Source organism: Ranitomeya variabilis, chromosome 1, assembly GCF_051348905.1.
Source record: "Ranitomeya variabilis isolate aRanVar5 chromosome 1, aRanVar5.hap1, whole genome shotgun sequence".
NCBI lineage: Eukaryota > Metazoa > Chordata > Amphibia > Anura > Dendrobatidae > Ranitomeya > Ranitomeya variabilis.
This window is the reverse complement of record NC_135232.1, coordinates 526,452,324-526,476,952: the sequence shown is the minus strand read 5'-3', so window position 1 is coordinate 526,476,952 and position 24,629 is coordinate 526,452,324. Positions and strand designations below refer to the sequence as shown.

The following is a 24,629-nucleotide window of genomic DNA, read 5'->3' as shown; positions in this document are numbered from 1 at the left end:
AATAGAAAAAAATCTTTTGATTTAAATCGTGATTTAAATCATGATTTAAATCGGCGTGATTTAAATCAATCCACCCTGCTTGCCATGATTTTGCGGCCTGTTTTTGCGGCCCCAATTGATTTCTATGGGGCTGCAAAAACGGGCTGCATAAATTTGTCGGAGCACCGTACGCCGTAATCCCGTGAGGGCTGTATGTACGGCTGTGAAAAAAATATTGTGCTTGCTCAATATTTTTCAAGGCTTACGGACACGACTCCCTTTGAAAATCAATGGGGCCGCAAAAACAACGGAAGCTTGCTTTTGCGGTGCACCATCATGATCATATTTGCGGATCACCGTTTTATTCCCTACTATTTTAAAAATTGAAAAACGGCGATCCGCAAGATTTTTGCAGTCTGTTTTTGCAAAAAAGGACCGCAAAAATGTCCACGAAAAATCACAGCAAGTGTAAAAGAAGCCTTAGGGCCCCACTTCATTTCAGTTCTTCAATACAGAAATGAAACGCATATATTATATAGAGTTAATACAAACAGTGATCTATTTCAAATGTTTATTTCTGTTAATGTTGATGATTATGGCTTACAGTCAATGAAAACCCCAAAAGTCATTATCTCAGTAAATTAGAATAATTCACAAAAACACCTGCAAAGGCTTCCTAAGCGTTTAAAAAGGTCCCTTATTCTGTTTCAGTAGGCTCCACAATCATGGGGAAGACTGCTGACATGACACATATCCAGAAGGCAGTCATTGACACACTCCACAAGGAGGGTAAGCCACAAAAGGTCATTGATAAAGAAGCTGGCTGTTCACAAAGTGCTGTATCCAGGCATATTAACCCCTTTACCTCCAAGGGTGGTTTGCATGTTAATGACCAGGCCAATTTTTACAATTCTGACCACTGTCCCTTTATGAGGTTATAACTCTGGAACGCTTTAATGGATCCTGATGATTCTGACATTGTTTTCTTGTGGCATATTGTACTTCATAATAGTGGTAAATTTCTTTGATATTACCTGTGCTGTGTTGTGAATAAAATGGAAATTTGGCAAAAATTTTGAAAATTTCACAATTTTCCAACTTTATTATTTATTTTTATGCCCGTAAATCACAGAGATATGTCACACAAAATACTTAATAAGTGACATTTCCCACATGTCTACTTTACATCAGCACAATTTTGGAAACAATTTTTTTTTTTGTTAGGGAGTTATAAGGGTTAAAAGTTGACCAGCGATTTCTAATTTTCACAACACCATTTTTTTTTTTAGGGACCACATCACATTTGAAGTCACTTTGAGGGGTCTATATGATAGAAAATACCCAAGTGTGACATGATTAGTGTTGAGCGATACCGTCCGATACTTGAAAGAATCGGCCGATACCGGCAAAGTATCGGATCTAATCCGATACCGATACCCGATACCAATACAAGTCAATGGGACTCAAGTATCGGAAGGTATCCCTGATGGTTCCCAGGGTCTGAAGGAGAGGAAACTCTCCTTCAGGCCCTGGGAACCATATTAATGTGTAAAATAAAGAATTAAAATAAAAAATATTGATATACTCACCTCTCCGACGCAGCCTGGACATCACCGCTGGTAACCGGCAGCCTGCTTTGTTTAAAATGAGCGCGTTCAGTACCTTCCATGACGTCACGGCTTCTGATTGGTCGCGTGCCACTCATGTGACCGCCACGCGACCAACCAGAAGCCGTGACGTCATCCCTCAGGTCCTAAATTCCTAATTCTAGGAATTTAGGACCTGAGAATTATGTCACGGCTTGTGATTGGTCGCGTGGCGGTCACATGGGCGGCCGTGACCAATCACAAGCCGTGACGTCATCTAAGGCCCTGAACGCGCTCATTCTTAGGAAGGAAGGCTGCCGGAAAGAAGCCCAGGGTGAGTATATTCCTATTAGGTATATACTCACCCTCGGACGCGCCCTGCTTCTTTCCGGCAGCCTTCCTTCTTAAGAATGAGCGCGTTCAGGGCCTTAGATGACATCACGGCTTGTGATTGGTCGCGGCCGCCCATGTGACCGCCACACGACCAATCACAAGCCGTGACGTAATTCTCAGGTCCTAAATTCCTAGAATTAGGAATTTAGGACCTGAGGGATGACGTCACGGCTTCTGATTGGTCGCGTGGCGGTCACATGAGCGGCAAGCGACCAATCAGAAGCCGTGACGTCATGGAAGGTACTGAACGCGCTCATTTTAAACAAAGCAGCTGCCGGTTACCAGCGGTGATGTCCAGGCTGCGTCGGAGAGGTGAGTATATCAATATTTTTTATTTTAATTCTTTATTTTACACATTAATATGGTCCCGATACCGATTCCCGATACAACAAAAGTATCGGATCTCGGTATCGGAATTACGATACGGCAAGTATCGGCCGATACCCGATAATTGCGGTATCGGAATGCTCAACACTAGACACGATTCTAAAAACTGCACCCCTCAAGGTGCTACAAACCTCATTCAAGAAGTTTATTAACCCTTCAGGATTTTCACAGGATTTTTTGGAATGTTTGAAAAAAAATGGACATTTAACTTTTCTTCACAAAAAATGTACTTCAGCTCCAACTTGTTTTATTTTACCAAGGGTAACAGGGGAAACTGGACCCCAAAAGTTGTTGTGCAATTTGTCTTGAGTACGCTGATACCCCATATGTGGGGGTAAACCACTGTTTGGGCGCATGGCAGAGCTAAGAATGGAAGGAGCGCTGTTTGACTTTTCAATGCAAAATTGGCTGGAATTGAGATTGGACGCCATGTCGCGTTTGGAGAGCCCCTGACGTGCCTAAACACTGGAAACCCCCCAGTTCTAACTGAAACACTAACCCAAACACACCCCTTACCCTAGTCCCAACCCTACCCATAACCCTAACCACACCGCTAACCCGAACACGCCCCCAACCCTAATCCCAACCATACCCCTAACCCCAACACACCCCTAACCCTAATACCAACCCTAACCACACCCCTAACTCCAACACACCCCTAACAGTAATCCCAACCATAACCCTAACCACACCCCTAACCCTGACACACTCCTAACCCTAATCCCAACCGTAAATGTACTCCAAAGCAGTCCGTAACGGCTCCTGGCGCATAGTGCCGGATGTCAGCTGCGATAGTCAGCTGACACCCGGCCCCAATCGGCACCCATGAGCTCGGCTGATCGGTGATGATGTACTATCCTGTCAGTGGTCATAAGGGCCCATACCACCTTGATGGGTATTACATCATATGTCAGAAAGGGGTTAATGGAGAGTTGAGTGGAAGGAAAAAGTGTGGTAGAAAAAGGTGCATAAACAACTGATGGTTTGGGAGCCGTGTCATCTGCTGGTGTAGTTCCATTGTGTTTTATCAAGACCAAAGTCAGCGCAGACGTCTACCAGGACATTTTAGAGCACTTCATGCTTCCCTCTGCCGACAAGCTTTTTGGAGATGGAAATTTCATTCTCCAGCAGGACTTGGCACCTGTTCACACTGCCAAAAGTACCAATACCTGGTTTAAAAACAACAGTATCACTGTGCTTGATTAGCCAGCAAACTCGACTGACCTTACCCCCATAGAAAATCTATGGGGTGTTGTCGAGAAGAAGATAAGAGACACCAGACCCAACAATGCAGACGAGCTGAAGGCTGCTATCAAAGCAACCTGGGCTTCCATAACACCTCAGCAGTGTCATAGGCTGATCGCCTCCATACCACGCTGCACTGATGCAGTAATTGATGCAAAAGGAGCCCCGACCAAGTACTGAGTGCATTTACTGAATATACATTTCAGTAGGCCAACATTTCGGATTTTAAAATCATTTTTCAAGCTGGTGTTATAAAGTATTCTAATTTAGTGAGATAATTACTTATGGGTTTTCATTGGCTGTAAGCTATAATCATCAACATTAACAGAAATAAACACTTGAAATAGATCACTGTTTGTAATGACTCTATATAATATATTAGTTTCACTATTTGTATTGAAGAACTGAAATTAATTTTTTGATGATATTCTAATTTTGTGAGAAGCACTTGTAACTACACATACCTGGAGAGTGGTGGAAAGCATTAAAGCTTCAGTCATTGACTGATTGTTGAACTATGTTCACATGATTAGATTTTACAGTTAATAATGGCAATGTATCCATAAATATTGAATGCTATTCAGATTAACATAAGAGTTTCTGGTCCATTAAATTTTATTTACTGCTGATGTATAAAAATAAATTATATATGAATTACAACACAGTTATAAAAAGCACTTGGCTTTCATCCAGAAAAAAAGGATGATTTTTTTTTGGTCGCTACTGTGAACTTAGGCATAAATACACAGTAACTGCTCAGTACCTCCTGGGGTGTGTGGCTATACTGACTGAACAATTTTTGATTTTTGGTGGGGGCAAGAGAAGCAGAGGATCACTGTAACTGTTTGGTACCTTTCACCTGTGAAAACTGCATCACAAAATTTTGTGTAAAAACATATGTTGTTTGTGAAAACTGCATCACAAAATTTTGTGTAAAAACATATGTTGTTTTTATGTACCGTATACACTCGAGTATAAGCCGAGATTTTCAGCCCATTTTTTTAGGCTGCAAGTGCCCCTCTCGGCTTATACTCGAGTCATTGTCGGCAGGAGAGGGGGAGCGGCGGCTGTGACATACTCACCTGCTCCTGGTGTGGTCCCTGCATCTCCAATGGTCTCTGGGCGCTGACAGCCTCTTCCTGTGTTGTGCGGTCATGTGGTACCGCTCATTACAGTTATGAATATGGACGCGACTCCACTCCCATAGGTGTGGAGCCACATATTTATTATTTTAATGAGCGGTACCGGTGAACGCTCAATGCTGGAAGAAGCTGTCAGCACCCAGAGAAGACCATCAGGGAAGCTGCCAGGGACCGCGCCGGGAGCAGGTGAGTATAATGGGGAGGGTGAGCAGTGTCGAGTTCCCGCCTCTGCACCGGGGGAATCTCGAACCATCTCCGCTGCGGTCTCCCATTCTTCTCCAGCCGCAGTGGAGCCTGCTCAGCGGAGACGTCGGTCCCAGCGTCTCGGTCAGGCTGACACTGGATGACTGGTTACATAGTTATTAAGGTTCAAGGAAGACTTTAAGTCCATCTAGTTCAACCCATAGCCTAACCTAACATGCCCTAACATGTTGATCCAGAGGAAGGCAAAAAAAAAAACATGTGGCAAAGAGTAAGCCCCACATTGGGGAAAAAAATTCCTTCCCGACTCCACATACGGCAATCAGACTAGTTCCTTGGATCAACGCCCTATCAAGGAATCTAGTGTATATACCCTGTAACATTATACTTTTCCAGAAAGGTATCCAGTCCCCTCTTAAATTTAAGTAATGAATCACTCATTACAACCTCATACGGCAGAGAGTTCCATAGTCTCACTGCTCTTACAGTAAAGAATCCGCATCTGTTATTATGCTTAAACCTTCTTTCCTCCAGACGTAGAGGATGCCCCCTTGTCCCTGTCTCAGGTCTATGATTAAAAAGATCATCAGAAAGGTCTTTGTACTGTCCCCTCATATATTTATACATTAAAATAAGATCACCCCTTAGTCTTCGTTTTTCCAAACTAAATAGCCCCACGCTGTGGAAAAAGTGAATAGCGCCCCCCAGAGTCGGATTTTCTCTGCGGTCTCGGTTACCGGGGATAGCCAAGACCACAGAGAACATGATTCAGGGTTATTTTACCGACCCCTGGGTTGCGATAGCCGGTAATTAACCGTTTACCGGTGGTCGCAAAAAAACCCCCCAAAAAACGCGATTTCCCATTTAATTTCTCTCTCCTCCGATGTGATCGCACATCAGAGGACAGAAAAATGGGGTCCCCGATCGCCCCCCCCAATACTCACCTGTCTCCCCCGGTGCTCATCGTGGCTCCCGATGGGCGCCGCCATCTTGTTCCGGCCAAAAAAGGGTGGGCGCATGCGCAGTGTGCCCGCTGGCCGGCACCTGGAGGATCTTTGGGGTCTCGGCTGCCGGGGGTAGCAGAGACCCCAAAGAACATGATCGGGGTCGGTTTTTACCGACCCCTGTTTTGCGATCGCCGGTAATTACGGTAACTGTTTACCGGCGACCGCAAAAAAAAAAAAAAGTGATGTGTAATTCTCTGTCCTCTGATGTGATCGCACATCAGAGGACAGAGAAATAGGGGGATTCGGGGCCCCTGTTATACTTACTGGTGTCCTTGGGTCCTCCTGTGTCCCCTCCTGGCCGCCGGGTTCTTCCTCCGGTAAGAAAATGGTGGCACATGCGCAGTGCGACCGCCATGATCTGCCGGACGGCAGCTAGAGGAGTTGGGGCTAAATTTAGGGTTATAGGGTTGGGGCTAAAGTTAGGGTAAGGGTTCAATTTAGGGTTAGGGTTGGGGCTAAAGGGTTAGGGTTGGGGCTAAATTTAGGGTTAGGGTTGGGGCTAAAGTTAGGGCTAGGGTTGCGGCTAAAGTTAGGGTTAGAGTTGGGATTAGGGTTAGGGTTTGGATTAGGGTTGGCATTAGGGTTACATTTGGGATTAGGGTTAGGTTTGGGATTAGGGTTAAGGTTAGGGTTGGGATTAGGGTTAGGGGTGTATTGGGATTAGGGTTAGGTTTGAGGTTAGGGTTGAGATTAGGATTAGGGGTGTGTTGGATTTAGGGTTCTGATTAGGGTTATGGATGTTTTGGGGTTAGGGTTGAGATTATCGTTAGGGTTGTAATTAGGATTATGGATCAGGTTGGGATTAGGGTTAGGGGTGTGTGGGGCTTAGGGTTGGAGTTAGAATTGGGGGGTTTCCACTGTTCAGGTACATCAGGGGGACTCTAAACGCCACAGCCGATTTTTGCGCTCAAAAAGTCAAATGGTGCTTCCTCCCTTCTGAGCTCTGCCGTGCGCCCAAACAGTGGTTTACCCCCACATATGGGGCATCAGCGTACTCTGGATATATTGGACAACAACTTTTGGGGTCCAATTTCTCCTGTTACCCTTGTGAAAATAAAAACTTGGGGGCTCAAAAATCTTTTTTGTGGAAAAAAAAATATTTTGTTATTTTCACGACTCTGCATTATAAACTTCTGTGAAGCACTTGGGCATTCAAAGTTCTCACCACACATCTAGATAAATTCCTTGGGGGGTCTAGTTTCCAAAATGAGGTTACTTGTGGGGGTTTCTACTGTTTAGGTACATCAGGGGCTCTGCAAATGCAACAGAACGCCCGCAGACCATTCTATCAAAGTCTGTATTCCAAAACGGCGCTCCTTCCCTTCCGAGCTCTGCCATGCGCCCAAACAGTGGTCCCCCCACACATGGGGTATCAGCCTACTCAGCATAAATTGCACAATAAATTTTGGGGTCCAATTTCTCCTGTTACCCGTGTGAAAGTAAAAATTTGGGGGTGAAAAGATCATTTTTGTGGAAAAAATATGATTTTTTTTATTTTCATGGCTCTACATTATAAACTAGATAAGCTCTTTGGGGGGTCTAGTTTCCAAAATGGGGTCACTTGTGGGGGGTTTCTACTGTTTAGATACATCAGGAGCTCTGCAAATGCAACATGACGCCCGCAGACCATCCCATCAAAGTCTGCATTCCAAGCGGTGCTCCTTCCCTTCCGAGCCCCGATGGGTGCCCAAACATCAGCGTACTCAGGACAAACTGGTCAACAGAATTTGGGGTCCAATGACTCCTGTTACCCTTGAGAAAATAAAAAATTGCAGGCTAAAAAATAATTTGTGAGGGAAAAAAAAGGATTTTTATTTTCACGGCTCTACGTTATAAATTTCTGTGAAGCACTTGGGGGTTTAAAGTGCTCACCACATATCTAGATAAGTTCCTTAAGGGGTCTAGTTTCCAAAATGGGGTCACTTGTGGGGGGTTTCTACTGTTTAGGCACATCAGGGGCTCTCCAAACGCGACATGGTGTCCGATCTCAATTCCAGCCAATTCTACATTGAAAAAGTAAAACGGCACTCTTTCTCTTCCAAGCTCTGCGGTGCGCCCAAACAGTGGTTTACCCCCACATATGGGGTATCGACGTACTTAGGAGAAATTGCACAACAACTTTTCTGGTCTAATTTCTCCTGTTACCCTTGTGAAAATAAGAATTTGTGGGCGAAAAGATCATTTTTGTGTAAACAAATGCGATTTTTCATTTTCACGGCTCTACTTTACAAACTTCTGTGAAGCACTTGGGGGTTCAAAGTGCTCACCACACATCTAGTTAAGTTCCTTAATGGGTCTAGTTTCCAAAATGGTGTCACTTGTGGAGCGTTTCCACTGTTTAGGCACATCAGGGGCTCTCTAAACGTGACATGGCATCCGATCTCAATTCTGCATTGAAAAAGTCAAACGGCGCTCCTTCTCTTCCAAGCTCTGCGGTGCGCCCAAACAGTGGTTTACCCCCACATATGGGGTATCGGCGTATTCAGGAGAAATTGCCCAACAAAATTTATGGTTAAATTTCTATTTTTACACTTGTGAAAATAAAAAAAATGGTTCTGAAGTAAAATATTTGCAAAAAAAGTTAAATGTTCATTTTTTCCTTCCACATTGTTTCAGTTCCTGTGAAGCACATAAAGGGTTAATAAACTTCTTGAATGTGTTTTTGAACACCTTGAGGGGTGCAGTTTTTAGAATGGTGTCACACTTGGTTATTTTCTATCATATAGACCCCTCAAAATGACTTCAAATGTGATGTGGTCCCTAAAAAAAAATGGTGTTGTAAAAATGCTGGTCAACTTTTAACCCTTATAACTCCCTAACAAAAAAAAATTTTGTTTCCAAAATTGTGCTGATGTACAGTAGACATGTGGGAAATGTTATTTATTAACTATTTTTTTGTGACATATCTCTCTGATTTAAGGGCATAAAAATACAAAGTTAGAAAATTGCAAAAATGTTACAAATTTTATCCATATTTCCATTTTTTTCATAAATAATCGCAAGTAATATCGAAGAAAAGTTACCACTAACATGAATTACAATATGTCACGAAAAAACAGTCTCAGAATCAGCAGGATCTGTTAAAGCGTTCCAGAGTTATAACCTCATAAAGTGACAGTGGTCAGAATTGTAAAAATTGGCTCTGTCACTAAGGGGTTAGTATTACGGCTCTTAGGGTGGCTTTACACTTCAAGACAAATGGCCATTAAATGACCCAGCTTGGCTATATGAAAGCAGTTTTTGTTTAATAGCCTGTCTATTCAGGCTGATTGCACTGTCATGTGCACAGTTAGAGCATTAGCAGCTTTTTAGCCCATTGAAATTACTACTACTCACTCATAAATCATGCCAGAATTGTTGTTTTTTTCTTCTCAACTTGCCAATAAAACTGATCAAAATAATATATAGGTTATATGAACTCAAATGGTACAAATGATAACCATGGCTCATCTGCCAGAAATCAAGTGTCACGGGGATACCGCGAAAGAGAGGGGCCAGAAGATCGCGGTGTCTGGTCACCCAAACTCCTGAACTGGTTTTCTTTGCTCTAGCACTGCTAGAGTTAATCAGTTTAGTTGAAGCTCCCAGAGCTCTCCATCTGCTCTATGTTGGACACTCCCCTCTGGTATATATGCTTGCCACTGACATTTGGGAATTGCCAGTGATAGTTCTTACTGCCTTGTCTGGAGTTGGAGTTGTTTGGTGTTTGGAGTTGGCGGTGGGAGACTTGTTCTGGAGATTTCTGCATGGAGTTTGTGTTCATCCTCATCCTCTCCTATTTGTTTTCACTTTCCTATATCTCCACTTTGTACCACTCTGTTTGGTGAGTGTATTTTGAATTATTGTAGTTTTCATTTATCCCTGTCTGCCTTTCCTTGTCTATCTCGTTAGTGAAAACCTATATACTTTGGCCTCACACCTTCCTGGGTGGGGGAGGGAGCAGATAAGGGTAAAATAGGAGCATGGCAAGGCATGTGATCCCAGTGTCTCCACCATCAGAGGTAATCCAGGGGGACAGGGATTAAATAGGGTTCCCCCTAGCTTGAGGGATGGGGAAGGAGCCCGCAACAGTACCGTGACATCAAACTTGCTGCGCACTTAATGGAAAATTAAAAATGTAATAGTTCTCACAACACGGCAACACAATACAAATAATTTTTTTATGTGTAAAAAATTAGTAAAACATAAAATAAAATATATAAGCCATTACTGGTATTTTCTGCCAGCTGCTTATTTCCTTCTCCCTTTGAATCTTCATGCACTCCTAGTGTTCAACTGTATGGGAGAGAAAGCTGTCTGTCAAATGGGTGGTTAACCATTTTCATTAATTGGGAGGCGTGAATATTTAAAGTACCTAGGACAGGCTGAACAGTAAATATGGCCCTGCTAAGGCTGGGTTCACACTGCGTCTGTGGCGTCCGTTAGACGGACTACGCTACACCGCGGCATAACACGGTGTAACGCAGTCCGTTAACGCCACCATTATGCCCTATGTCGGACGCATCGCTAGCGCACACCCACAATGGGTAAAGACTAAACATACAGCTGCGGTCTGATATTGATAGCTTGGGAAGCTCCATGGGTATTAACCCCTTCCCAGGCTATAAACATCGGCCCCTAGTTGTTGGCTTTCCATCTTTGGCGCAGAAAATTGCACGGGAACCCATGCCATTTTTTTAAATTTATTTTTCTTTAATTAAACAGATATTGCCTTTGACCCCTTCACGACATGCGCCGTACTAGTACGGCGCATGTCGTGTCTCCCCCTTTGATGTGGGCTCCGGCGGTGAGCCCACATCAAAGTCGCGACATGTCAGCTGTTTTGCACAGCTGACATGTGCGAGCAATATTAATCATTTAACCTGTTAAATGCCGCTGTCAAACGCTGACAGCGGCATTTAACTACCGCTTCCGGCCACGCGGCCGGAAATGTGTGCATCGCCGACCCCGTCACATGATCGGGGGTCGGCGATGCATCAGGATGGTAACCGTAGAGGTCCTTGATACCTCTATGGTTACTGATGCAGGCCTGCTGTGAGCGCCACCCTGTGGTCGGCACTCATAGCAAGCCTGCATTTCACCTACATAGCAGCGATCTTATGATCGCTGCTATGTAGCTGAGCCAATCGAGTGGTGCCAGCTTCTAGCCTCCCAGGGAGGATATTGAAGCATGGCAAAAGTAAAAAAAAAGGGAAAATAGACTTACCGGTAATTCAATTTCCAGGTAGTCCCTCAGGACAGCACCATGGAGGACGTCCTTCCTTGACCTATAGCGGGACAGGATCATAGAGAGGTTAAAAGGACCCTCCCACCCTCCAGTGTTCTTTCAAAGTACCACTGAAGGATGGAAATAAATGGTCTAAACGTGCCCTTACAAACACGTGTGTAATAGCCATTAAACTGCTTCATCTTAATTTCGAGCCATGGTGACCCGAAGGACAAACGATCTGCCGGTAGATTAATCCCGAACAATCCTAAAAACAGAAACATAAGGGAGGGAACTAAGGGTGCTGTCCTGAGGGACTACCTGGAAATGGAATTAACGGTAAGTCTAATTTCCCTTTTTCCATTACGTCCCTCAGGACAGCACCATGGAGAATACCAAAGCAACTCTCCCAGGGTGGGTACAGAAGCCCAGGAATCAAAGTCCCAGGCAAAAACCAGACTAAATATATAAAGGATCTGAAAGATCCGAAAAAACATAGATATCTAAAGAGATCTGCAAAGAAAATCACCGTAGTGAGTGCCTGGTATACATCTATAATGGCCAATTTCCGTATGAATGTGGTAAATGAAATAAGCATCAGAAGCAGAGAGTGAGATACACCCATTGTACTCCAATACCAATAATGAACCACAGCAAGTTATTTATTGTGATAGATACTTATAGACATCACAGCCCCAGAATAGGGTTAGAAAACCTTATTGCCCAGCAAAATATGGTGAAAGTCACAGCCACCACACAATGAGGACTGTACCGACCAATAATAAGCTGCATGTGCTTATAACCCAGGACTGTTTTTTCATCGGACCTTCCGGGCTCAGGTTAAGCCTTGGTTACAGACCAGCTTACCATACTACAAGGAGACCTGCAGGACAGAGGTCCTGGACTGTGGGAATATCAGACCAACAACAGTTAGTACATGGATGATGGCACAGCATTGGGATGTACGCACATTACTCATCCAGGAGATCACGTCTATTCCAAATCCTTAGATGTCTAACCCCAAGAAGAGTTATATAGTATTGAAGCTAAGGAATACACCATCCGGCAGGTAATATCTCCTGCCATTACCAATGTCGGGCTTCTCATTAGAAGCGCTGAAAGAGAAACGTGGATCATCACTCCTGTTTTACTTGATGTTAGACACAGGGTGTCCAGACTCTGAATCAATGAAGGTGGTGGTGGTAGTGCTAGTAAAAATCTTCCGACACTTGAAATTATTCGGAACTGCATTTACACGAGTCATTAGTCCAGACATTATAAGTATGTCAACTTATTTGTCCATATATGCATATACAGTATACACATATACGCACATACATATCCCCAGCGGCAATCTTCTCAGGGATCTTTATCCACCCAGACTGCCATTGTGGGAGTAACCATATTCCATGGCTAGAGAAAAGGTAGGTTTCTTCCTCATTACGGAGGGAGATTATCTACTGTGAAGCAGTGAGACTATGAGGTCTTAACAGTAAGAGCCCTGGATCCCGTTTCATTTATCTTAGGAGCCGTGACTGCTGTAAGAGCTGCGAGTATGGGATTCTCTGCCACACGACACAGTGCTGCTGCTTCACCACAAGGTACAAAAGGCAGTGCTGATGTCCCTGGAAAACAAAACGCAACAGACTTATGGGACAAGAATCTGTCTGTCTATCTGATTGCCGAATGTGGAGTTTGGGAAGGATTAATAATAACAACAATAATAAACTTCCATCCATATAGTGTACACATATTCCGCAGCGCTTTACAGTTTGACAGTCTCAAACACAACAGTCATAAGTAACCATATAATAATTAAAGCAAAATAAACCCACCTTGCTCCTGAGAGCTTACACTCTACAATGAGGCGGGGAAGATACAAAGTACAGGTGTGTATCAACAATGTTTTATTTACAATGATTGCACAGCCATCTTCAGGGGGTGGGGATAGATGGAGATAGTGAATGGGCTACACACACACAACATAAAATGACTGATTAGGGAACGTGATAGGCCGCTCTGAGCAAATGTGCCCTGAGGGTGCCCCCAAAACTATGCAAATTGTAGATAGTCCTAATATCTTTAAGGAAAAGCATTCCAAGGCTGAAGGAGTCCCTTCTTTCAACTTATAATATAATAATAATAATAATTTTTATTTATATAGCGCCAACATATTCCACAGCGCTTTACAAATTATAGAGGGGACTTGTACAGACAATAGACATTACAGCATAACAGAAATCACAGTTCAAAACAGATACCAGGAGGAATGAGGGCCCTGCTCGCAAGCTACAAACTATGAGGAAAAGGGGAGACACGAGAGGTGGATGGTAACAATTGCTTTAGTTATTCAGACCAGCCATAGTGTAAGGCTCGGGTGTTCATGTAAAGCTGCATGAACCAGTTGACAGCCTAAGTATGTAGCAGTACAGACACAGAGTGCTATTGACTGCATAAAGTGTATGAGAACATGATGCGAGGCACCTGATTATGTTTTTTTTGTTTGTTTGTTTGTTTGTTTTTTATTAGGCCACACAGGGATAACTTCAACTTGTGGGATTTTCTGCTCCCAGGACAGTAGTATGTCCTTTTATAGGATGTACCAAAATGACGTATGTCATCTTTTAAAGCTAATTATGTAATAAACTTGCCTTTAGCACTCAATGTAGAACCTACCTGAGAAATCTGTTCCAAACAGAAGAAATGCAGATTTTACTAAGAATATTTAGAATTGAGAGTCCTCAGTGGTTGATACCTTTTACATAGTTACATAGTTATTAAGGTTGAAGGAAGACTGTAAGTCCATCTAGTTCAACCCATAGCCTAACCTAACATGCCCTAACATGTTGATCCAGAGGAAGGCAAAAAAACCCCATGTGGCAAAGAGTAACTCCACCATGGGGAAAAAAATTCCTTCCCGACTCCACATACGGCAATCAGACTAGTTCCCTGGATCAACGCCTTATCAAGGAATCTAGTGTATATACCCTGTAACATTATACTTTTCCAGAAAGGTATCCAGTCCCCTCTTAAATTTAAGTAATGAATCACTCATTACAACCTCATACGGCAGAGAGTTCCATAGTCTCACTGCTCTTACAGTAAAGAATCCGCGTCTGTTATTATGCTTAAACCTTCTTTCCTCCAGACGTAGAGGATGCCCCCTTGTCCCTGTCTCAGGTCTATGATTAAAAAGATCATCAGAAAGGTCTTTGTATTGTCCCCTCATATATTTATACATTAAAATAAGATCACCCCTTAGTCTTCGTTTTTCCAAACTAAATAGCCCCAAGTGTAGTAACCTATCTTGGTATTGCAGACCCCCCAGTCCTCTAATAACCTTGGTCGCTCTTCTCTGCACCCGCTCCAGTTCAGCTATGTCTTTCTTATACACTGGAGACCAGAACTGTGCACAGTATTCTAAGTGTGGTCGAACTAGTGACTTGTATAGAGGTAAAATGATGTTCTCCTCATGAGCATCTATGCCTCTTTTAATACATCCCATTATTTTATTTGCCTTTGTAGCAGCTGCCTGACACTGGCCACTGAATATGAGTTTGTCATCCACCCATATACCCAGGTCTTTTTCATTGACGGTTTTGCCCAGAGTTTTAGAATTAAGCACATAGTTATACATCTTATTACTTCTACCCAAGTGCATGACCTTACATTTATCCCCATTAAAGATCATTTGCCATTTATCAGCCCAAGCTTCTAGTTTACATAAATCATCCTGTAATATAAAATTGTCCTCCCCTGTATTGATTACCCTGCAGAGTTTAGTGTCATCTGCAAATATTGAAATTCTACTCTGAATGCCCCCTACAAGGTCATTAACCCCTTCCCGACATTTGACGTACTATCCCGTCGAGGTGGGGTGGGCCCGTATGACCGCCGACGGGATAGTACGTCATCACCGATCAGCGGCGCTCACGGGGGGAGCGCGGCCGATCGCGGCCGGGTGTCAGCTGCATATCGCAGCTGACATCCGGCACTATGTGCCAGGAGCGGTCACGGACCGCCCCCGGCACATTAACCCCCGGCACACCGCGATCAAACATGATCGCAGTGTACCGGCGGTATAGGGAAGCATCGCGCAGGGAGGGGGCTCCCTGCGGGCTTCCCTGAGACCCCCGGAGCAACGCGATGTGATCGCGTTGCTGCGAGGGTTTCCTACCTCCTTCCTGGCTGCAGGTCCCGGATCCAAGATGGCCGCGGCATCCGGGTCCTGCAGGGAGGGAGGTGGCTTACCGAGTGTCTGCTCAGGGCAGACGCTTGGTAAGCCTGCAGCCCTGCACAGCAGATCGTCGATCTGGCAGAGTGCTGTGCACACTGCCAGATCAATGATCTGTGATGTCCCCCCCTGGGACAAAGTAAAAAAGTTAAAAAAAAATTTTTCCACATGTGTAAAAAAAAAAAAAAAAAAAAATCCTAAATAAATAATAAAAAAAAAAAATATATTATTCCCATAAATACATTTCTTTATCTAAATAAAAAAAACAAAACAATAAAAGTACACATATTTAGTATCGCCGCGTCCGTAACGACCCAACCTATAAAACTGCCACACTAGTTAACCCCTTCAGTAAACACCGTAAGAAAAAAAAAAAAAAAACGAGGCAAAAAACAACGCTTTATTACCATACCGCCGAACAAAAAGTGGAATAACACGCGATCAAAAAGACTGATATAAATATCCATGGTACCGCTGAAAACGTCATCTTGTCCCGCAAAAAACAAGCCGCCATACAACATTATCAGCAAAAAAATAAAAAAGTTATAGTCCTGAGAATAAAGCGATACGAAAATAATTATTTTTTCTATATTTTAGTTTTTATCGTATAAAAGCGCCAAAACATAAAAAAATGATATAAATGAGATATCGCTGTAATCGTACTGACCCGAAGAATAAAACTGCTTTATCAATTTTACCAAACGCGGAACGGTATAAACGCCTCCCCCAAAAGAAATTCATGAATAGCTGGTTTTTGGTCATTCTGCCTCACAAAAATCGGAATAAAAAGCGATCAAAAACGGTCACGTGTCCGAAAATGTTACCAATAAAAACGTCAACTCGTCCCGCAAAAAACAAGACCTCACATGACTCTGTGGAGCAAAATGTGGAAAAATTATAGGTCTCAAAATGTGGAGACGCAAAAACTTTTTTGCTATAAAAAGCGTCGCTGGTTTCACACTTGCGTTTTTGTCTGCAGCGTTTTTTGCACAAAAAAACGCATGCGTTTCTTCCCTATATTTAACATTGAAAACGCATGCGGTTTTTTTGTACGCGTTTGGTCGCATTTTCAAACGCATGCGTTTTTTTTCTGCATGCGTTCATTTTCAGAAATACAACCTGCAGTATTTTCTTGCGTTTTTAAGCACATGCGTTTGTTTGCGTTAAAAACGCATGCATTTAAACACACTGAAAAGCCACCCACCACCATCAAGGTGATAAAGGGATCCAAACCCTAACCCTAACTCTACCCCTAACCTCACCCCTAACCGTTTAATGAACATTTTCTGACAGTCATAGTGCCACGTATTTCAGTGCCACGTATTTCAGTGCCACGTATTTCAGTGCCACGTGTTTCAGTGCCACGTATTTCAGTGCCACGTATCACATATTTCAGTGCCACGTATCACGTATTTCAGTGCCACGTATCACGTATTTCAGTGCCACATATTTTAGTACCACGTATTTCAGTGCCACGTATTTCAGTGCCACGTATTTCAGTGCCACGTATTTCAGTGCCACGTATTTCAGTGCCACGTATCACGTATTTCAGTGCCACGTATTTCAGTGCCACGTATTTCAGTGCCACGTATTTCAGTGCCACGTATTTCAGTGCCATGTATCACGTATTTCAGTGCCACGTGTTTCAGTGCCACGTATTTAAGTGCCACGTATCACGTATTTCAGTGCCACGTATTTCAGTGCCACGTATTTCAGTGCCACGTATCACGTATTTCAGTGCCACGTATTTCAGTGCCACGTATTTCAGTGCCACGTATTTCAGTGCCACGTATTTCAGTGCCACGTATTTCAGTGCCACGTATTTCAGTGCCACGTATCACATATTTCAGTGCCACGTATTTCAGTGCCACGTATTTCAGTGCCACGTATTTCAGTGCCACGTATTTCAGTGCCACGTATCACGTATTTCAGTGCCACGTGTTTCAGTGCCACGTATTTAAGTGCCACGTATCACGTATTTCAGTGCCACGTATTTCAGTGCCACGTATTTCAGTGCCACGTATTTCAGTGCCACGTATTTCAGTGCCACGTATTTCAGTCACGTTTAGGGTTAGGGTTAGGGGTAGGGTTAGGGTTAGGGTTAGGGCTAGGGTTGGAGGTAAAGTTAGGGTTGGGGCTAAAGTTAGGGTTGGGGCTAAAGTTAGGGTTGGGGCTAAAGTTAGGGTTAGGGTTTGGATTACATTTACGTTTGGATTAGGGTTGGGATTAGAATTATGGGTGTGTCAGGGCTAGGGGTGTGGTTAGGGTTACCGTTGGGATTAGGGTTAGGGGTGTGTTTGGGTTAGGGTTTCAGGTAGAATTGGGGAGTTTCCACTGTCCAGGCACATCAGGGGCTCTACAAGCGCGACATGGCGTCCAATCTCAATTCCAGCCAATTCTGCGTTGAAAAAGTAAAACAGTGCTCCTTCCCTTCCGAGCTCTCCCGTGCGCCCAAAAAGGGGTTTACCCCAACATATGTGTTATCAGCGTACTCGGGACAAATTGAACAACAACTTCTGGGGTCCAAGTTCTCTTGTTATCCTTAGGAAAATAAAAATTTTGGGGGCTAAAAATCATTTTTGTGGGAAAAAAAAGATGTTTTATTTTCACGGCTCTGCGTTATAAACTGTAGTGAAACACTTGGGGGTTCAAAGTTCTCACAACACATCTAGATAAGTTCCTTGGGAGGTCTAGTTTCCAATATGGGGTCACTTGTGGGGGGTTTGTACTGTTTGGGTACATCAGGGGCTCTGCAAATGCAACGTGACGCCTGCAGACCAATCCATTTAAGGCTGCATTCCAAATGGCGCTCCTTCCCTTCCGAGCTCTGTCATGCACCCAAACAGTGGTTCCCCCCCACATATGGGGTATCAGCGTACTCAGGACAAATTGGACAACAACTTTTGGGGTCTAATTTATCCTGTTACCCTTGTGAAAATACAAAACTGGGGGCTAAAAAATCATTTTTGTGAAAAAAAAAAAAGAATTTTTATTTTCACGGCTTTGCGCTATAAACTTTAGTGAAACACTTGGGGGTTCAAAGTTCTCAAAACACATCTAGATAAGTTCCTTGGGAGGTCTAGTTTCCAATATGGGGTCACTTGTGGGGGGTTTGTACTGTTTGGGTACATCAGGGGCTCTGCAAATGCAACGTGACGGCTGCTGACCAATCCATTTAAGTCTGCATTCCAAATGGCGCTCCTTCCCTTCCGAGCTCTGTCATGCGCCCAAACAGTGGTTCCCCCCGACATATGGGGTATCAGCGTACTCAGGACAAATTGGACAACAACTTTTGGGGTCTAATTTATCCTGTTACCCTTGTGAAAATACAAAACTGGGGGCTAAAAAATCATTTTTGTGAAAAAAAAAAAAGAATTTTTATTTTCACGGCTTTGCGCTATAAACTTTAGTGAAACACTTGGGGGTTCAAAGTTCTCAAAACACATCTAGATAAGTTCCTTGGGAGGTCTAGTTTCCAATATGGGGTCACTTGTGGGGGGTTTGTACTGTTTGGGTACATCAGGGGCTCTGCAAATGCAACGTGACGGCTGCTGACCAATCCATTTAAGTCTGCATTCCAAATGGCGCTCCTTCCCTTCCGAGCTCTGTCATGCGCCCAAACAGTGGTTCCCCCCCACATATGGGGTATCAGCGTACTCAGGACAAATTGGAAAACAAATTTTGGGGTCCAATTTATTCTGTTACCCTTGTAAAAATACAAAGCTGGGGGCTAAAAAATCATTTTTGAGAAAAAAAAAAAAAATTATTTTCACGGCTCTGCGTTATAATCTGTAGTGAAACACTTGGGGGTTCAAAGCTCTCAAAACACATCTAGATAAGTTCCTTAGGGGGTCTACTTTCCAAAATGGTGTCACTTGTAGGGAGTTTCAATGTTTAGGCACATCAGGGGCTCTCCAAACGCAACATGGCGTCCCATCTCAATTCCAGTCAATTTTGCATTGAAAAGTCAAATGGCGCTCCTTCCCTTCCAAGCTCTGCCATGCGCCCAAACAATGGTTTACACCCACATATGGGGTATCAGCGTACTCAGGACAAATTGCACAACATTTTTTGGGGTCCAATTTCTTCTCTTACCCTTGGGAAAATAAAAAATTGGGGGCAAAAAGATCATTTTTGTGAAAAAAATATGATTTTTTATTTTTACGGCTCTGCATTATAAACTTCTGTGAAGCACTTGGTGGGTCAAAGTGCTCACCACACATCTAGATAAGTTCCTTAGGGGGTCTACTTTCCAAAATGGTGTCACTTGTAGGGAGTTTCAATGTTTAGGCACATCAGGGGCTCTCCAAACGCAACATGGCGTCCCATCTCAATTCCAGTCAATTTTGCATTGAAAAGTCAAATGGCGCTCCTTCCCTTCCAAGCTCTGCCATGCGCCCAAACAATGGTTTACACCCACATATGGGGTATCAGCGTACTCAGGACAAATTGCACAACATTTTTTGGGGTCCAATTTCTTCTCTTACCCTTGGGAAAATAAAAAATTGGGGGCGAAAAGATCATTTTTGTGAAAAAATATGATTTTTTATTTTTACGGCTCTGCATTATAAACTTCTGTGAAGCACTTGGTGGGTCAAAGTGCTCACCACACATCTAGATAAGTTCCTTAGGGGGTCTACTTTCCAAAATGGTGTCACTTGTAGGGAGTTTCAATGTTTAGGCACATCAGGGGCTCTCCAAACGCAACATGGCGTCCCATCTCAATTCCAGTCAATTTTGCATTGAAAAGTCAAATGGCGCTCCTTCCCTTCCAAGCTCTGCCATGCGCCCAAACAATGGTTTACACCCACATATGGGGTATCAGCGTACTCAGGACAAATTGCACAACATTTTTTGGGGTCCAATTTCTTCTCTTACCCTTGGGAAAATAAAAAATTGGGGGCGAAAAGATCATTTTTGTGAAAAAATATGATTTTTTATTTTTACGGCTCTGCATTATAAACTTCTGTGAAGCACTTGGTGGGTCAAAGTGCTCACCACACATCTAGATAAGTTCCTTAGGGGGTCTACTTTCCAAAATGGTGTCACTTGTAGGGAGTTTCAATGTTTAGGCACATCAGGGGCTCTCCAAACGCAACATGGCGTCCCATCTCAATTCCAGTCAATTTTGCATTGAAAAGTCAAATGGCGCTCCTTCCCTTCCAAGCTCTGCCATGCGCCCAAACAATGGTTTACACCCACATATGGGGTATCAGCGTACTCAGGACAAATTGCACAACATTTTTTGGGGTCCAATTTCTTCTCTTACCCTTGGGAAAATAAAAAATTGGGGGCGAAAAGATCATTTTTGTGAAAAAATATGATTTTTTATTTTTACGGCTCTGCATTATAAACTTCTGTGAAGCACTTGGTGGGTCAAAGTGCTCACCACACATCTAGATAAGTTCCTTAGGGGGTCTACTTTCCAAAATGGTGTCACTTGTAGGGAGTTTCAATGTTTAGGCACATCAGGGGCTCTCCAAACGCAACATGGCGTCCCATCTCAATTCCAGTCAATTTTGCATTGAAAAGTCAAATGGCGCTCCTTCCCTTCCAAGCTCTGCCATGCGCCTAAACAATGGTTTACACCCACATATGGGGTATCATCGTACTCAGGACAAATTGTACAACAACTTTGGGGGTCCATTTTCTCCTGTTACCCTTGGTAAAATAAAACAAATTGGAGCTGAAATAAATTTTGTGTGAAAAAAAGTTAAATGTTCATTTTTATTTAAACATTCCAAAAATTCCTGTGAAACACCTGAAGGGTTAATAAACTTCTTGAATGTGGTTTTGAGCACCTTGAGGGGTGCAGTTTTTAGAATGGTGTCACACTTGAGTATTTTCTATCATATAGACCCCTCAAAATGACTTCAAATGAGATGTGGTCCCTAAAAAAAAATGGTGTTGTAAAAATGAGAAATTGCTGGTCAACTTTTAACCCTTATAACTCCGTCACAAAAAAAAATTTTGGTTCCAAAATTGTACTGATGTAAAGTAGACATGTGGGAAATGTTACTTATTAAGTATTTTGCGTGACATATGTCTGTGATTTAAGGGCACAAAAATTCAAAGTTGGAAAATTGCAAAATTTTCAAAATTTTCGCCAAATTTCCATTTTTTTCACAAATAAACGCAAGTTATATCGAATAAATTTTACCTTTAACATGAAGTACAATATGTCACGAGAAAACAATGTCAGAATCGCCAAGATCCGTCAAAGCGTTCCAGAGTTATAGCCTCATAAAGGGACAGTGGTCAGAATTGTAAAAATTGGCCCGGTCATTAACGTGCAAACCACCCTTGGGGGTGAAGGGGTTAATAAATATGTTAAAAAGAAGAGGGCCCAATACTGACCCCTGTGGTACCCCACTGCTAACCGCAACCCAGTCCGAGTGTGCTCCATTAATAACCACACTTTGTTTCCTATCCCTGAGCCAGCTCTCAACCCACTTACACATATTTTCCCCTATCCCCATTACTCTCATTTTATGTAACAACCTTTTGTGTGGCACCGTATCAAAAGCTTTGGAAAAGTCCATATACACTACGTCCACTGGGTTCCCTTGGTCCAGTCTGGAACTTACCTCTTCATAGAAGCTGATCAAATTAGTCTGACATGAACGGTCCCTAGTAAACCCGTGCTGATACTGGGTCATGAGGTTATTCCTCTTCAGATACTCCAGTATAGCATCCCTTAGAATGCCCTCCAGGATTTTACCCACAGTAGAGGTTAAGCTTACTGGCCTATAATTACCGAGTTCAGTTTTTGCCCCTTTTTTGAATATTGGCACCACATTTGCTATACGCCAGTCCTGTGGTACAGACCCTGTTATTATGGAGTCTTTAAAGATTAAAAATAATGGTCTATCAATGACTGTACTTAGTTCCTGCAGTACTCGGGGGTGTATCCAATCCGGGCCCGGAGATTTGTCAATTTTAGTTACCGTATATACTCGAGTATAAGCCGACCCGAGTATAAGCCGACCCCCCTAATTTTGCCACAAAAAACTGGGAAAACTTATTGACTCGAGTATAAGCCTAGGGTGGAAAATGCAGCAGGTACCGGTGAATTTCAAAATTAAAAATAGATACTCCATACCGTTCATTATGGCCCCATAGATGCTCCACATAAAGCTGTGCCACATATAATGCTCTGCACCGTTCGTTATGGCCCCATAGATGCTCCACATAAAGCTGTGCCATATATACAATGCTCTGCACCGTTGCCCCATAGATACTCCACATAAAGCTGTGCCATATATACAATGCTCTGCACCGTTGCCCCATAGCTGTGCCATATATATAGTGCTCTGCACCGTTGCCCCATAGCTGTGCCATATATATAGTGCTCTGCACCGTTGCCCCATAGCTGTGCCATATATATAGTGCTCTGCACCGTTGCCCCATAGCTGTGCCATATAGTGCTCTGCACCGTTGCCCCATAGCTGTGCCATATAGTGCTCTGCACCGTTGCCCCATAGCTGTGCCATATAGTGCTCTGCACCGTTATTGCCCCATAGCTGTGCCATATATATAATGCTCTGCACCGTTGCCCCATAGCTGTGCCATATAGTGCTCTGCACCGTTGCCCCATAGCTGTGCCATATAGTGCTCTGCACCATTGCCCCATAGCTGTGCCATATAGTGCTCTGCACCGTTGCCCCATAGCTGTGCCATATAGTGCTCTGCACCGTTATTGCCCCATAGCTGTGCCATATAGTGCTCTGCACCGTTATTGCCCCATAGCTGTGCCATATAGTGCTCTGCACCGTTATTGCCCCATAGCTGTGCCATATAGTGCTCTGCACCATTGCCCCATAGCTGTGCCATATAGTGCTCTGCACCGTTGCCCCATAGCTGTGCCATATAGTGCTCTGCACCGTTGCCCCATAGCTGTGCCATATAGTGCTCTGCACCATTGCCCCATAGCTGTGCCATATAGTGCTCTGCACCGTTGCCCCATAGCTGTGCCATATAGTGCTCTGCACCGTTGCCCCATAGCTGTGCCATATAGTGCTCTGCACCGTTGCCCCATAGCTGTGCCATATAGTGCTCTGCACCATTGCCCCATAGCTGTGCCATATAGTGCTCTGCACCGTTGCCCCATAGCTGTGCCATATAGTGCTCTGCACCGTTGCCCCATAGCTGTGCCATATAGTGCTCTGCACCGTTGCCCCATAGCTGTGCCATATAGTGCTCTGCACCGTTATTGCCCCATAGCTGTGCCATATAGTGCTCTGCACCGTTATTGCCCCATAGCTGTGCCATATAGTGCTCTGCACCGTTATTGCCCCATAGCTGTGCCATATAGTGCTCTGCACCGTTGCCCCATAGCTGTGCCATATAGTGCTCTGCACCGTTGCCCCATAGCTGTGCCATATAGTGCTCTGCACCATTGCCCCATAGCTGTGCCATATAGTGCTCTGCACCGTTGCCCCATAGCTGTGCCATATAGTGCTCTGCACCGTTGCCCCATAGCTGTGCCATATAGTGCTCTGCACCGTTGCCCCATAGCTGTGCCATATAGTGCTCTGCACCGTTGCCCCATAGCTGTGCCATATAGTGCTCTGCACCGTTGCCCCATAGCTGTGCCATATAGTGCTCTGCACCGTTGCCCCATAGCTGTGCCATATAGTGCTCTGCACCATTGCCCCATAGCTGTGCCATATAGTGCTCTGCACCGTTGCCCCATAGCTGTGCCATATAGTGCTCTGCACCGTTGCCCCATAGCTGTGCCATACAGTGCTCTGCACCGTTATTGCCCCATAGCTGTGCCATATAGTGCTCTGCACCGTTGCCCCATAGCTGTGCCATATAGTGCTCTGCACCGTTGCCCCATAGCTGTGCCATATAGTGCTCTGCACCGTTGCCCCATAGCTGTGCCATATAGTGCTCTGCACCGTTGCCCCATAGCTGTGCCATATAGTGCTCTGCACCGTTGCCCCATAGCTGTGCCATATAGTGCTCTGCACCATTGCCCCATAGCTGTGCCATATAGTGCTCTGCACCGTTGCCCCATAGCTGTGCCATATAGTGCTCTGCACCGTTGCCCCATAGCTGTGCCATACAGTGCTCTGCACCGTTATTGCCCCATAGCTGTGCCATATAGTGCTCTGCACTGTCCATTATTGCCCCATAGCTGTGCTGCTGCAATAAAATAATAAAACACATACTCACCTCTCTTGCTTGCAGCTCCTCGGCGCCATCTTCCCGGCGTCTCTCTGCACTGACTGATCAGGCAGAGGG

General features: G+C 44.0%; 1 protein-coding gene across 4 annotated transcripts in view; it reads right to left on the bottom strand.

Moving 5' to 3' along the window:
- PALM (paralemmin) overlaps positions 1-24,629 on the bottom strand; it is a 383,754-nt gene that overhangs the window by 75,680 nt on the left and 283,445 nt on the right. The gene's annotated exons all lie outside the window — the stretch shown is intronic.